The 14,853-nt window shown below is 36.4% G+C and overlaps 1 pseudogene; it reads left to right on the top strand.

Annotated features, from left to right (window-relative positions):
- Positions 1 to 11,819: 11,819 nt before the first annotated feature.
- Positions 11,820 to 13,342, top strand: LOC120144673 (annotated as a pseudogene).
- The last annotated feature ends 1,511 nt before the right edge of the window (positions 13,343 to 14,853 follow it).

The following is a 14,853-nucleotide window of genomic DNA, read 5'->3' as shown; positions in this document are numbered from 1 at the left end:
TTTAATTTCATTAACCAAAGTCAGCTTAACTTGTAATTCTGCTAACAAAGTGCCATCGTCATATAAATTCATCCTGGCCATTAAAGACCTCAACTCCGATACCGCCTTTCGACTCAAAGTATCCGCCATAATGTTAGCTTTACCATGGTGATAATCAACCACACAATCCTAATTCTTTAGAAGATCTAGCCAGCGCCGTTGTCTCAAATTAAGCTCCTTCTAGGTCAGAAGATACTTTAAGCTCTTATGATCAGTGAAAATGTAACACTTCTCTCCATAAAGATAGTGTCTCCAAATCTTCAAGACAAAAATCACTGCTGCTAACTCCAAATCATGAGTAGGATAATTACACTCATGCGGTCGCAGTTGACGTGACGCATAAGCCACTACCTTAGCCCCCTGCATTAGAACACAACCAAGTCCTGAATGTGAAGCATCACTATACACTGTAAAATCTTTCTCGGGTTCTGGTTGAATCAACACTGGTGCTTGAGTCAAAACCTCCTTTAATTTCTCAAAGCTCTCCTGTTGTGCCTCATCCCAATCAAACGACACATTCTTCCTTAACAGCTTTGTCAAAGGAGTAGCAATGATCGAGAAGCCCTCGACAAAACGTCGATAATATCCAGCCAAGCCCAAGAAACTGCGGATCTTAGAGACGTTCTTGGGTCGTTTCCAATTCACAATAGCCTCGATCTTGCTTGGATCGACCTAAATACCTCAACCAGAAATAATGTGCCCCAAAAACAACACTTCTTGAAGCCAAAACTCACACTTGCTTAGTTTGGCATATAGTCGATGCTCTCTCAAGGTCCGCAAAATAATCTTCAAATGCTCTTCATGCTCTGTTTCCATCCGAGAATAAACCAGAATATCATAAATAAAGACAACCATAAATTGATCCAAATATGGTTAGAACACACGATTCATCAAATCCATGAAAGCTACTGGAGCGTTCGTCAAACCAAAAGGCATTACTAAGAATTCATAATGACCATATCTAGTGCGAATGGCCGTTTTTGCAACATCGGACCCCTAAACTTTCAATTGGTAATACCCCAAACGAGGATCAATCTTAGAGAATATAGTAGCTCCTCGTAACTGATCAAATAAGTCGTCAATCCTGGGTAATGGGTACTTATTATTGACCGTCATCTTGTTCAACTTCCGATAGTCAATGCATAGCCTTAGCGACCCATCCTTCTTTTTCACAAACAAAACTGGAGCTCCCCAAGGTGAGGTACTATGCCGAATAAATCCTTGATCGAATAATTCTTGCAATTGGACCTTCAAATCCTTAAGTTCCTTTGGAACCATGCGATAAAGTGCCATAAAAATAGGTGAAGATCCCGGATAAGTCTCAATCTCGAACTCTACCTCTATATCAGGAGGTAACCCAGGTAACTTCTCCGGAAAAACATCAGGAAACTCTCTAACTGTTCGAATCTCCTCGATCATGGACAAGGAACCTTTAGTGTTCAGAATACAGGCAATGAAAGTCTCATACCTCTTCCTGATTATACGATCAATTTCCATAGCTGAAACAATATTGGAGAGATAGCCACGTCGTTCACCAATTAACACAACAGTCCGACCACCTGAAGTCTTCAGAGTAGCTCGCTTGTATTCGCAATCCAGATTTACCTTGTGTTTATTCAACCAATCCATCCCAAGAATTAGATCAAACTCCTCTAAAGGAAGCTCCATAAGATCAACGAGAAAAATTTCTCCCTGAACCTCTAGAGAACAACGCCGAAATATTTTATTCACTAATACTGCCTGTCCTACTGGACTCGTAACCGTAATAGTATTATCAGTGTTATTGATCGGAATCTGAAGATTACGAGATATTGAACTCGATACATATGAGTGGGTGGAGCTATTGTCCAGTAATGCAAAGTATGGAATAGAATATATAGTAAATGTACCTGCAATAACCTCAGGCTCATCTCTGTCATCCTGACGTCTAGTGGCATAAACCAACGCAGGCTGTCTAGCCTCAGAAACTATTGGCTCTCTATTCTGCTGAGGTCGGGCTCTACTATCTGTTCTGGATGTTGATCCGGAAGGTCTTCTCTGACTACGACCTCTGGCTGGAGTCTGAACTGATGCCTGGGAACGCGCAAGAGTCTGGTTAGTTGTCCTCTTAAATAAAACTAATTGTGGGCAATCCCTCCAGAAATGACCACTGGATCCACACTGGTAACAAAGTCTCATCTTCTTACGACATTCTCCTCTGTGTCGACTACCACAATACTCACATAGGGGCCCATAATAAAACGACGATGAACCACCTCGACTGATAACTGAAGGTGAAGATACTGCAGGCCTAGAACTGGCATTGCTTCTCAAAGGACCTAAAGTATGAGTCTTCTTTCCAGGACGTGCAGAGAACTCGTTCAGGCCAGAAAATTTCCCAGGCCGCTCTCGATCAACACGATATCTTGCTGGAGCTAAGGTCTCTACCTCCTCAGCATCCTTCGCTTTGCCCACCAGCTCATCAAAAATCTCATCTTGATGGGTAACAACCTGCCGACGTAGCTCATATCTGAGTCTGAGAGTAAATTTATGACATCGATCTCTCTTAGTAGGTACCGTACTGAATCCATACTTTAGCAGCTTCAAGAACTCGATCTCATACTCAGAAACGATCATGTCTCCCTGTACCAGGTCTTGGAACTACTGTCGTCTCTGAGCTAAGTAACGCTCTCCCAGAAAATGGCTCCTAAAGCGTTCCTTAAAGAAATCCCAAGTCAACCGATCAGCCGCAACACTACTGACTACTGACTCCCACCATGTGTGCGCATTGTCATCTAACATCGCTACTGCACTCAGATATCTCTTAGTTGGATCCAAACCTAACTGATCCATGGATCTTTCTGTATCCTGGAGCCAATCTTCTGCTTCAGTAGGAGGTCCACCAATCTGTCCTCCAAAAGTTCTGACTCCATTGGCAATCAGAGTATGAGAAATAGGCACATCGGATCCAACACCAGCAGCTCTGACCGCTCCCTGAATCAACTGTAGATATTGTCTACCAAAATTCTCATCAGGTGCAACTCTGGTAGAATCAGGCTCAATATCAGTCGCTCCTATGATCGATGTAGTCATGCCAATACCAGCAGCAGGAGGTAAATTCGTCGGGGTCGCAGGAGCAGGATCATTTGTCGGAGGTGGGGGATCTACTAAAATCTCATCGATTGGGTCTGCAAATCAAGTCATTCGACCTCGTCCTCGGCTATTTCGACGTCCACGTCTAGCACTCATTTTGGTAGATCTCTAGTTTACTATAGAAGATAAAACTTAGGGTTAGATAAACACTTGGAGTATCTAACATAATTAAAACTGTAAAAACTTTGAGACATGGCCTTAGAAACTTATTTTGTAAAATATTTCAAAACCGTATTTTCAATTTGGACTCATACACAGTTCGAGGTTTAAAAACCAAAAGCTCTGATACCAATTAAATGTAACCGCCTAGACCCGACCTATACGTTTCGACTAAGTCTAGTGGATCACATTCATAATTCTTAAAGACATTTTTCCGAAACTGTTATTCTATCAACAAAAAATCATTTTTATAAATGACATTTATGAAATTATAATAAATTATACTATAAAAAAACCAACTCATAATTATGAGAAAAATAACAATTTAATTGAAACATGTCTTTAAAAATCTAAATTATAATAAACCAATATAAATTAGCAAAAGGAGTACTCATTATAAAATCCAATACTTTTAAAATAAGGCCCATGTTACCATAATAGAGTCAACTTAAAAGATAAAACATTACAATACAATATACTTCAAGAGATATGTTGATCCTCCAAGTGCTTGATCCGAGTATATAACCAACAATATCTGAAAGGGGAAAATATTTTCGAAAAGTGAGCTAGGTTAAGTGTGTCCCAATAGTACAATAAAATCATAGTAGATACAGTAATTGAGTAATAGTTCAGAAATTCATCATCAAACCATAATGAAGTTTAACTTTTGAAACTCGTAATTTAAAACCCTTCTCTTGTACACCATCCGCAATTCCCCAGAACTGCATTCATAGGGCTTACCTTAAGCACACAGCAGAAAGGAAGCCAACCTAAAGATAGGCTTTGGGGTTTGTATCCTTAAGTCCGTAGGTCTGTAGGGCTTACCCTAAGCACATAGAAAAGGGAGCCAACCTAATGAAACATCTTGAGGCCCGTGAGCCTATCCAAGAGTCACATTTGGTCCATAAGGTTTACCAGCTTGATCAAAGATGTACCTCCATAATGCAATCCAACCCAAAATCAGTATTTCAAAAATACTATTTATGCAGTAAGCATAATTTCCATAATTCCATATTCAATATTATAATATACCAATGAAAACCAATAATCATATATCAGTCATATTCCATTAACCATCACCAGTAAATAGGTGGATTAATAAAACATTAAACCATAGCTTTCAATGTACCATATTTCAAAACATATAAAACAATTAAGTAGTACACAGGGAACACACCTTGACAATAGGTTCAAATAATAGATCTAGTGATTGTTGGCCTCGTCACGCTCTGCTACTGTTTTCGAACCTAATCCATAATAACACTATATTACTAATGGGTAACAAAATTAATTTTTGATATCATAAAATTTACGGGTGTTACTGGTGAATACTGGCACACACGGCTTAACTGATCTAGAGGAGCTGGGTCGAGCTGTCAAACGGTCAGGAGAGTCCTTGTACCTTCAAACATTAATAATTTATCAGTCCCAAGTCTTACTCAATCATTCAAAGCTTAAACTCTTTAGTACATAAGCATTTTTTGGGTTTGACTATCAATTTGGAAGCTTTCGAGTCTAAATTTTTCCAAACAGAGTGCAGAATTGGAATTAGGGCGTCGAAAAACATAAAGTATGACTTTTCAAAAATTCAAATTCTTGGTTAAAATCAAAGTCAACGGGTTTGACTGATGATTTGGAAGCCTTACGGTTCAAATTTGGCAAAACAGACTTCGGAAATGGATTCGGCATGTCGAAAAATGTCAGAATAGGTATACTCTAATAAAATCAAAGGTCGTTTAATGGCCGTTTAAAGCCGGTCAAAGTTATGGTCAAAGGGGTTCAATAGTCCACATTCGAAAATTACAAAAATATCACCTTTATTAAAAATAATTACCAAAATATCATCGTTTTACTAATAATTCCCAAAAATATCATTGTTTTAAAAATAATTACCAGAATGTCATTGTTTTTAAAAAAATTCCCAAAATATCACCAGGTCAGGTCAATGGGTCGGGTCGGGTCAACGGGTCGGGTCGGTCAACGGGTCGAGTCAGGTCAGATCGGTGCGGACCGGTCAGACCGGTTCGGACTGGTTAATATAAGCTATCACTTGTCCGATTCTTCCCCATGCGCAGGGGCAGTGTGTGGGGGCGCGTGTGGCGTCCTCTGATCCCCAAAAATTCCTGAAAAAATTCTAAAAATTCTTTTAAGCGATTTTGAGTCACTTACCAACCTCGGTTCAATTTTTTGAATGGTGGAGAGCTCGATTTCAACTCAATCGGAACTTTGACTGCTTCACCTCCTTCACGTGCCGCCGCCTACGGAGACAAGGAGGACACTGTCGGACTCGGAACGACACAAGGAACATAATGGTGCGGGAGGTGTCAAAAATAGATCAACGATCGGAGATGAATTTAAGATTTTCACGGTGATGGTGCTAATAAAACGTCGAGACTTTGACTCGAAATTCACGTCGTTTGGCAGCGTTTCGCTATAATTGGTTTACTGGGTTTTGATCACGGGTCGAAGATGAACACGATGGTGGTTTCAATTTTTTGATTGGAGGTCGGTAGGCATCGGAATCGGACTTGCAAGGAGGGCTGCGGGAGAGTAAAGTTTTGCAATTGTTTCTGGTATGAAACCAGAAAACACATTGCACATATTTATGTTAAAAGCTGCCGACATTTTTTGGAGGAATTCAGGGCTTGGTCCTTGAATTTCCTTCAACTTCTAAAATAGCCACAAGTTTTGAAAACTTCCAATTTAATCCTAAAATTTCTCCAAATTACTTAATTAATAATTTTTTTATTTCTTCAAAATTTTCAGGTTGTTAAAATAATGTCCGTAAGATTTCCATAATAATCGACCTCTCCCTCCTGCGGATTATTGTCCCTGACAGTAGCATAACTTGTAGTTGACGAAGTAACTACGACTCCACAATTTTGTGTCATCCTTAATCTTTCACGAGATTTCGTGTGGAACCTGAACCCATTAATGAGGAATGCATTATATCTTTTAACAATTCTATTCGGACCTTGAGAAAGTCATTTAACATCTTCACTAACTTCTCTCCCACTCCAAACCTATTACACATGAATGGTGAATTAATTTGCATTGATGTCGATATAAAAAACAAGACATATATTATTTATAAGTATTCCGTAAGATTTAGTTGCTTACCGTATGGCCTAACCATTCATGAAAAGTTTATGTGAATAACTTTTGTAGCTCTCCCTGATTTAATCTTCGGGAGCGTGCACGAGATCTCAAGACTTCTTTAAACTCACTATAAAGTATATTATGTCGTTAAAAATTTATATATATAAAAGATTAAGAGATTTCATATAGCTTGGGTCGGAAATACTTACGTGCGAAAGGGATCTATTGAATCGTGATGGAGAAGAACATATCGGTGTGCTTGAAACCAAGACGTGTAATCTAAGTGTGCAATTTCAACTTTCCCTAATGGTTGACCATAACTTCCAAACAAATAATGTTGAGGTAAGTCATAAGTACTTAACACATCATTTCGATTTGGTCTATTCCATCTTGTTTCAATATCTTCCAAATATCTAGAGCAAAATGTCATACATTCCTCTGCCAAATACCCTTCAGCAATTGATCCTTCCGGATAACGCTTATTATGACAATAAGACTTCAACTTGCCCAAGAACCTATACACAAAACAACATACTACGTAAATACATTTTATTAAAAGGTATAATCAGTAGTAATTTGAAACGTCTAATTCAATTAACACCCCTCTCTAGGGTACATCCATCGATAGAAAACTGGTCCACCAACTCTTGCTTCGTGAGGAAGATGAATTAGCAGATGCACCATAATTGTTAAGAATGAAGGCGGAAATATCTTCTCCAAGTTGCATAAAGTCAAGGCAACTCAATCTTGTAGTTTATCAAGTTCTTCAACCATTAGCACTTTCCCACAGATGGCTTTCATTATATTAGAAAGTTCAATGATACAAGACGCCACCTTACTCGACATGCAATCGCAAACAGCTACTGCAGTAAATCTTGCATTAATAAGTGATAATCATGTGACTTTAAACTATAAAGTCTTCGATCTTTAACACTGACACATCGAGAAATGTTTGATGCATACCCATCTGGGACCTTTATATCCTTTAACACTATGCAAAACACTTATTTTTCTTTCTTCGAAAGAGAAAAAATAGAAGGCGACAATAAATATCTTCCATTCGGATGTAATTACGAATGAATATCATGTCGAATTCTCATCTCCACTAAGTCAAGTCGACTCTTAAGATTATCTTTAGATTTTCTGCCATCATTCAGAATGGTCCCGATAATATTCTCACAAACATTCTTCTCAATATGCATTACATCAAGATAATGTCTCAAAATCTGGTTTTTCCAATAAGGCAACTTTAAGAATACACTCCTCTTTTTCCATAAGTCTACCTCATTTGGATCATCCTCTTCATCAGACTCATCATCAGTTTGTTCATCAACTTCAACCTCTTCATTGACCTGCTTTGCCTTTTTCTTTGATCGTGTACTACTTGGTTGATTCATCTTTCCATAAGTAAAATTGATATTTTTCAACATTCTGAATATTTCAGAGCCGGTTGTTTGGTCAGGAGCATTTCGAAACTCTTCATTACCATCAAACATATTCTTTTGACATCTAAATCTATGATTATCAGGTAACCATCGACGATGTCCCATATAAGAGAACTTCTTTCCATTAACCAACCACTTCGAACATGTTTGTGCAGCACAAGGACAAGCATAACGACATTTGGTACTCCAACCAGATAAATTTGCATACGCAAGAAAATCATTAATTGTCCATAATAAAGTCACGCGTAAATTAAAGTTCTCATTCGTCAACACATCGTACGTATCGACCCCTTCCCATAAATGTTTCAACTCTGTAATTAGCGGCTGTATGTAAATATCAATATCATTTCTGGGGCCTTTCTCACCGGGGATTATCATGGATAAGATGAAAGATGATTGTTTCATGCAAATCCAGGGAGGTAAATTGTATGGAACAAGTACAACAGGCCAAGTACTATACGAAGTACTCATGATTTCAGTTGCAAGATCGAGCCTGACATTTCGAGGATCTCTCGCAAAACTTGGATACTTGTTGTCAAATGACTTCCAAGCTAAAGAATCCGCAGGATGCCGTAATAATCTATCATCGGTTATGCCATCATGATGCCACCTCATAGACTCAGCAGTCTTGGAGGACATAAACAATCTTTGTAGCCTAGGCATGAAAGGAAAATATCGGAGAATCTTAACCGGTTTCTTTCTTGATGGTGCTTGAGCTTCATCCTCAGTAATATTTTCTGCCTCTCTACTCATCCATCGAGATTTTCCGCATATATGACAAGACTCCTGATTTTTTCGATCACCCCAAGACAACATACAATCATTCGGACAACTATGAATTTTGTCATATCCAAGACCCAAATCTTTTATCATTTTCTTCATATCTTTACATGATTGAGGGATTTTTGCAAAAGGAAACATTTCTCCTAGTAACTCCAACAATTGCGTAAAGGAGTTCCCAGTCCACCCTCACAGGCATTTTAAGTGGAAAAGACGAATGCAGAAAGAAAACTTTGATCCGTCATAAAGTTGTTCATTCATTTCATTCAGCAACTTGTAAAACTTTTCCGCTTCTCCATTTGGCTCTTCACCGCTTCCAATTCTTCCCATCTCAATGGAATCATTGACATCATTCTGCCAATAATTTTCTGTAACATAGGGCTGACTATTGTGCATATTAAATGCATCTTGTAACATCCCTTACATGTCATCTTCTCTAAAAGTTGGATGGTGAGAAGGAGCATGATAAGTCGAATAACTCGTGGAAGCAGATCTATCTGATACAAACTCTCCATGAAAGATCCATTTTCTATACCCCTGAACAAATCAAAAAATAACTAGATGCTCGTACACAACTTCACGAATGTGCCAGTTAATGTTAACACAGTTTTTACAAGGGCAAAGAATCATATTCTCTTGGCTTGCATTCAGAAAAGCTAAATCTAGAAAGTTTTCAACTCCATTTCGATATTCGACGCTTACCCTTGAGAAATCCATCCAAGTCTTATCCATTTCGTATTTCTGGAGTTTAAATTTCAAATGTTAAATGGTAATATTATAGAAAAGGTTAGAACCTAACATAAGCATTAAACTATCAGATTTAGTGCATGCCAATATTTGCATAGTATACAACTAATCACTCCTAAATTATAAGACTTTTAAATTTATAAAATGTTATGGGAGCAATTGTATCTCTGTTATTTTATAAAAATATTTAAAATTATAATAAAGAAATTAATTAATATGAAATTTAGGGCATACCTCTAATCAAACAAGATGAACTCTTCACAACAGATAGTAGTAGATTTAAGTGTAGATAATGCAACACAAACCACCTATTATCGGCAACCAAAACAACACAAATAAACCAATACTTCAATTGTCTGTTAAAATCAATATGAAAATGAAATAAGACAACAGTACAAAATAAGACAACAAACAAACTATACCACTTTCTATCATGTACCCACAATTCTCTCCCCACACATACGCTCAAACATCTCTTCCATCAAATCATAAATTAACATTGAACATAGGTTTATATAAGTGTCTAAAGACAACATGTATCAAATGTAATAAAGAAAATATAAAATCTTTTTTAGTTGTGAGAAAAAATATATATATGCATTTCATTTGTTTTATTTTATTTTATTTTTAAAAGTTTATCCTTTACGTTATTACCATTGAAGTTTATGTAATATTAATGAAAGACAATATTATTTCATTCACTCGTTATTGAAATAAATATATAAATAAACGTAGTCTTTTTATACCTTGAATGCATTAACTCATATCATTGACCATATGTTTGACAATGGATATTTAAACATGCAATAAGATACCATATAAACATGAGAACTTGCATGGCTCAATGGTGGATAAATTAAACTTTAAATCTAATCTAGTAATACAATCATGAATAGACTCGTTCGACCTCAATTTGTTTTCAAAAGAATAAGATTTTTATTGTTTGGACAAATTGTAACTTCTTAACAATAAGAGAGTGTCATTGAAAATTCAAATTAGTGGGTAAAATTGTTTAGATAAGGCAGTGAAAAAAATTAAGTGTATTATAATATTTCTTTTTTTTTTCTACAAGGGATCTTTCTACCATGATCGATAAAACGATAGGACGACATGACTTTTTTGGGAAGATAGTCGAAGGAAACAACTTTTAATCTCATACATGTGGAAGATGCCGTGACGACCGATCATTTTCTTTAGGGATGTAAAAAATTGACTCGACCTACATAACTGACTGAAATCGACTCGAGTCAGAACTGTTTGTGACATGAGATTGTGATGATCTAAAATCGATTCGAGTATGAATTGGTGTTGACCTGAACCTGAGTTGGATCTGAAAACTTTAGATTTGAACATGACCTACACCCGACTTGAGAACGACTTAAACCTGGCTATGTGATAATATAACTCAACTTGCATCTAATCTTATATGAACTCGAATAGGAGATTAACCTGATAAATAATTGAAATTATCCGACCTGCTACGAACTCGACCTGTTATGAACTCAACCTATAAATAACCCTAATTGAGATATTACGCAATTCCCAGACTATTAAAAAACTAAATGTGATTGAAATGAAAATGGAAGCTAATTTTAATGATAAAAACAATTTTCTTTTACAATTTATTAGTTAAAATGGAAAATTTTAAAAAGCTTAATGATAATGAACACTAAAAGTAGTTTACCATTAAAAAAAAAAAGCGAATCGGATCTCGTACGGTCCTCCGCCAAACTTCCCAAAATTAACAAATTTAAGCGGTTCAAACCAAAACAAATATTTAAAGAAACGGCTCCTTAAATCATTTTACCGCTAATTTTCAAAATTTCATTGACAACAGATCTGCAAATCTCTAATATAGTTCGAAGATGTCTAAAGAAAAACATATATAAGGCTAAAAAACTGTGCAACTGGAGTTTTGAAAAGAAATTTAATAAAATATGTTTATCACTACTGGCAATTTTAATTTATATGTAATATAGTGGGTTGTAACTATTTTAAAATAAGTATAACTGAAAAACCTATCTTACATCTTAAAAGCAGAACACAAAATGTAACAGCAAAATGTAATAGTACAAAATACCAGTGACTCTAAATTTACATGAAATTCCTTATAAGATGGCAGAATGAGCAACAAGAATAGTAACAGCATTATGTTTAAAGATGGCAGGAAATGAAACTATCTATTGGCTGAAGCAGCACGGTGAACAAGAGGAACTTAAAAGATAACCTCACGCAATCCAAAAATCTTGTTTTGTTTCTTACAAGATGCTATGCCATTATGGGAATCATAATGTGTCACAACTGATACAATGGAAAAATTACAATCATTTATTGAGTACGACATGCTTTGAGAATTGCTTACCACACCCCAAGTATTCAAGTATAATTAAAATTTAACTGATCTAGGGTTGTCTAGCAATGGGGTTTATTTGCAAAGATGCAAAAGTTGGATGCATAGTTCTAAGATGGTGTAAAGTGCTAATAGTAAGTTATTGATTTGATGAATGCAAAATTGTGTGTTTCATTTGTTTTGAGGTCAAGGTGATGTGGGTTTGAACTGATTTTAATTTTTTAGAAATTATTTATTCATGCATTTAAACATATTTGCTTCTAGATTGACATGGACACTATAGAAGTCAGCAACCTGAATAGACAATTTTTGTTTCGGCAATCCCATGTTGGGCAGTCCAAAGCCAAGGCAAGCACATTCACAAGCATTTTTCCTGTTTGCTTGCAGGGTTAGTTATATAAGTTGATGACTTGTATTTCATCAGGTTGCTCGAGAGGCAGTCTTGAGATTCAGGCCCAAAATAAAAATTACACCATATCATGCAAATGTTAAGGAGTCTCATTTCAATGTTGATTTCTTTAAAGAGTTTAATGATGTTCTGAATGGGCTGGACAACTTAGATGCAAGGCTCCATGTAAACCGTCTTTGCTTGGCGGCGGATGTTCCCTTACTTGAAAGCGGGACCACATGATTCCTAGGACAGGTAATTTAGTTTTTCCATGTCTAGAAATGTTATATAACATTTCTAGGTTACTCATATTTATTTTTCATCAATTTTTTCTTAGTTTGTGCAAGTACAATTCCAGTCAGAGTGATTTGATTTTACATGCTATATAACTGATAATCTGAAGTACTGCTATTTTATGCAAATAAAAACTTATTGGTGAAACCCACTTCTAGAGCTAGTGACCTGTTTACCCTATATACAAGTAGTAGCATCCTAAGTTTCTGTTTGGACAGAGTCTATTTCTTATTAAGTTCTATTGAGGGCTTTATGAAATATTATATAAAATGAGTCCTATACTAATATTATCTATGCTGATATGCAGCTCTAAAATATGCTTGAAAAGTTGTTGTTTTTATCTTCTTCATTTGGTGGAAAAACATTATTGTTTTCTTTGTATAATTTAAATTTGACTTGTGTAAGAAAGTGTACAGAACAATTTAATTTTGCAAAAGAACGTCAAAGTGTCCTATACCAATAAATTTCTTTTGGCTGGGGTTAGGGTGGGATTTCATTTATTTCTGTCGGAGTTAACCAGTAGTCACTACAATTATTATTTACATCTAGTTGTTTCCAAGGCAACTTCTGTCAGAAGTCTTAATCATATTGTTTGAATTGTAGTTTGTTCATTGTATCGTGTGGGCGAAGGACCTGCTTTTTGCAAAGTTGTTTGGGGACAAGAATCAAGAAAACGATTTGAATGTGCACTCTAGTGATACTACAAACTAATTGGAACAGTCTGAAGATGTATTTGAATGTAGAATAGATGTATTTGGTCATAACATAGAAGTGGCTCTGTCTAATGAAGAAACTTGGAAAAACCGTAACAAACCAAGGCCTATATATAGTAAGGACGTCTTGCCTGATATTTTTATTCCTCAAACTAGTGAAATTGTTAGAAAAAGCAATTGCGTGGCACTAAGGTAACCAAAATGAAATTAAGCGCTCGAAGCACAGGACTACAAAAATAAACTCTACTAGTACAATCTAATGCTAATCAAGCCTAATACGTGAAAACATTCAACTTGAAGTTAACGAACAGGAAAACATTAATCAACAACGTATTCTTAAAGGAATATATATATATATCCAGCAAATGAAAAATAAGGGTCCACCATATGCATGGAACAACTTGGAAACAAGTAAATAGTTTCAATTCCTGGAGCTGGACCAAAATTGGAACCAGATAAAATGGAAAATAAGGGGGAAAATAGTATATAATAGAAATTTGTGGAAACATACCTCAAAATCGGCCAACGTTGCCGAGACCTTAAACGGCCAACAACACCGACAATGTCAGTAGAAAGCAAACTCCAGAGGCTCCCACACCGAACCAGAGCTGACAAACCAAAAAAACACCCCAACGGCGGTGATTGTGAGCCAAAGTTGTTGGTTTCGCACTCCAAAAAAAAGCCCCCAATGACAACGAAAACAAGGGTCACAACGTGAGGGGCTTTAGGGAAGAAGACCGAGGACCTTACCCTTAACAACGAATGGTGGCGGAGATGGGATTAGTGGACAGCGGCGGGGTTGAAAGATAGAAAACAGAAGGGTGGGGGCGATACTCGTGAAAAAGGAAAAACGGATAGGTTTTGTGATATAAAAGACCATTTATTTTGCGGCGTTTTCTAACAAAAACGCCACGATTGATAAAGCCTATTACGATGTTTGGAAAAAAACGCCGCGCAATTACACTTTATAGCGGTGTTTATTACAAGAACACCACTATGAATGAAGCTATTGCGGCATTTTTAGATACAAACGCCACTATTAATGAAAGCTACTGTGGCGTTTGTATAAAAAAGCGTATAAAGTACTCTTTATCGCGACGTTTATTGGAAAAACGCAACTAAAACTAACCCTATTACAGCATTTGTGATACAAACGCCGCTATATTACTACTCTATCGCGACATTTTTTGAAGAAACGCCGCTATTTGATAAACATTAAATTAAATGTATGGATGTACCTATTGCGGCGTTTTTTGAGATAAACGCCGCAAAATGTCATGTATATAGCGGCGTTTTGGATACAAACGCCGCTAAATACCTTTATTTATATAAGATTAACAGATTTTAAATATTTTATTTATTCTCTACATAAACTAAATTTACTACCATATATTTTTATGTAATTAACAACAACCATACTTTTTAATGCATAAAACTACTTAACAATAACATACATTATAATTTAGAAACATTAAAGTTATGTATAAACAGTCTTCACCCATATTGTTCACTACAATTTAGTCTTCATTGCTCCTTCGTGGGGAAATGACGTAGGAAAGCTGTTTTCCTTGTTTGACGACGCATCATTAAGTTTTTCCTCCGTGTAAACTCTATATGGACAAACTCTTCATCCATTTCACCAAATAAATCCCCTACCTCTGGTTCACCAAGAAGACTCTTTGCGCGCTTCAGTGCTTCACTTGAAAC

The sequence above is a fragment of the Hibiscus syriacus genome, unplaced genomic scaffold (assembly GCF_006381635.1).
Source record: "Hibiscus syriacus cultivar Baekdansim isolate YM2019G1 unplaced genomic scaffold, ASM638163v2 tig00110890_pilon, whole genome shotgun sequence".
NCBI classification, from domain to species: domain Eukaryota; kingdom Viridiplantae; phylum Streptophyta; class Magnoliopsida; order Malvales; family Malvaceae; genus Hibiscus; species Hibiscus syriacus.
This window is presented reverse-complemented; position numbering and strand designations above follow the sequence as displayed.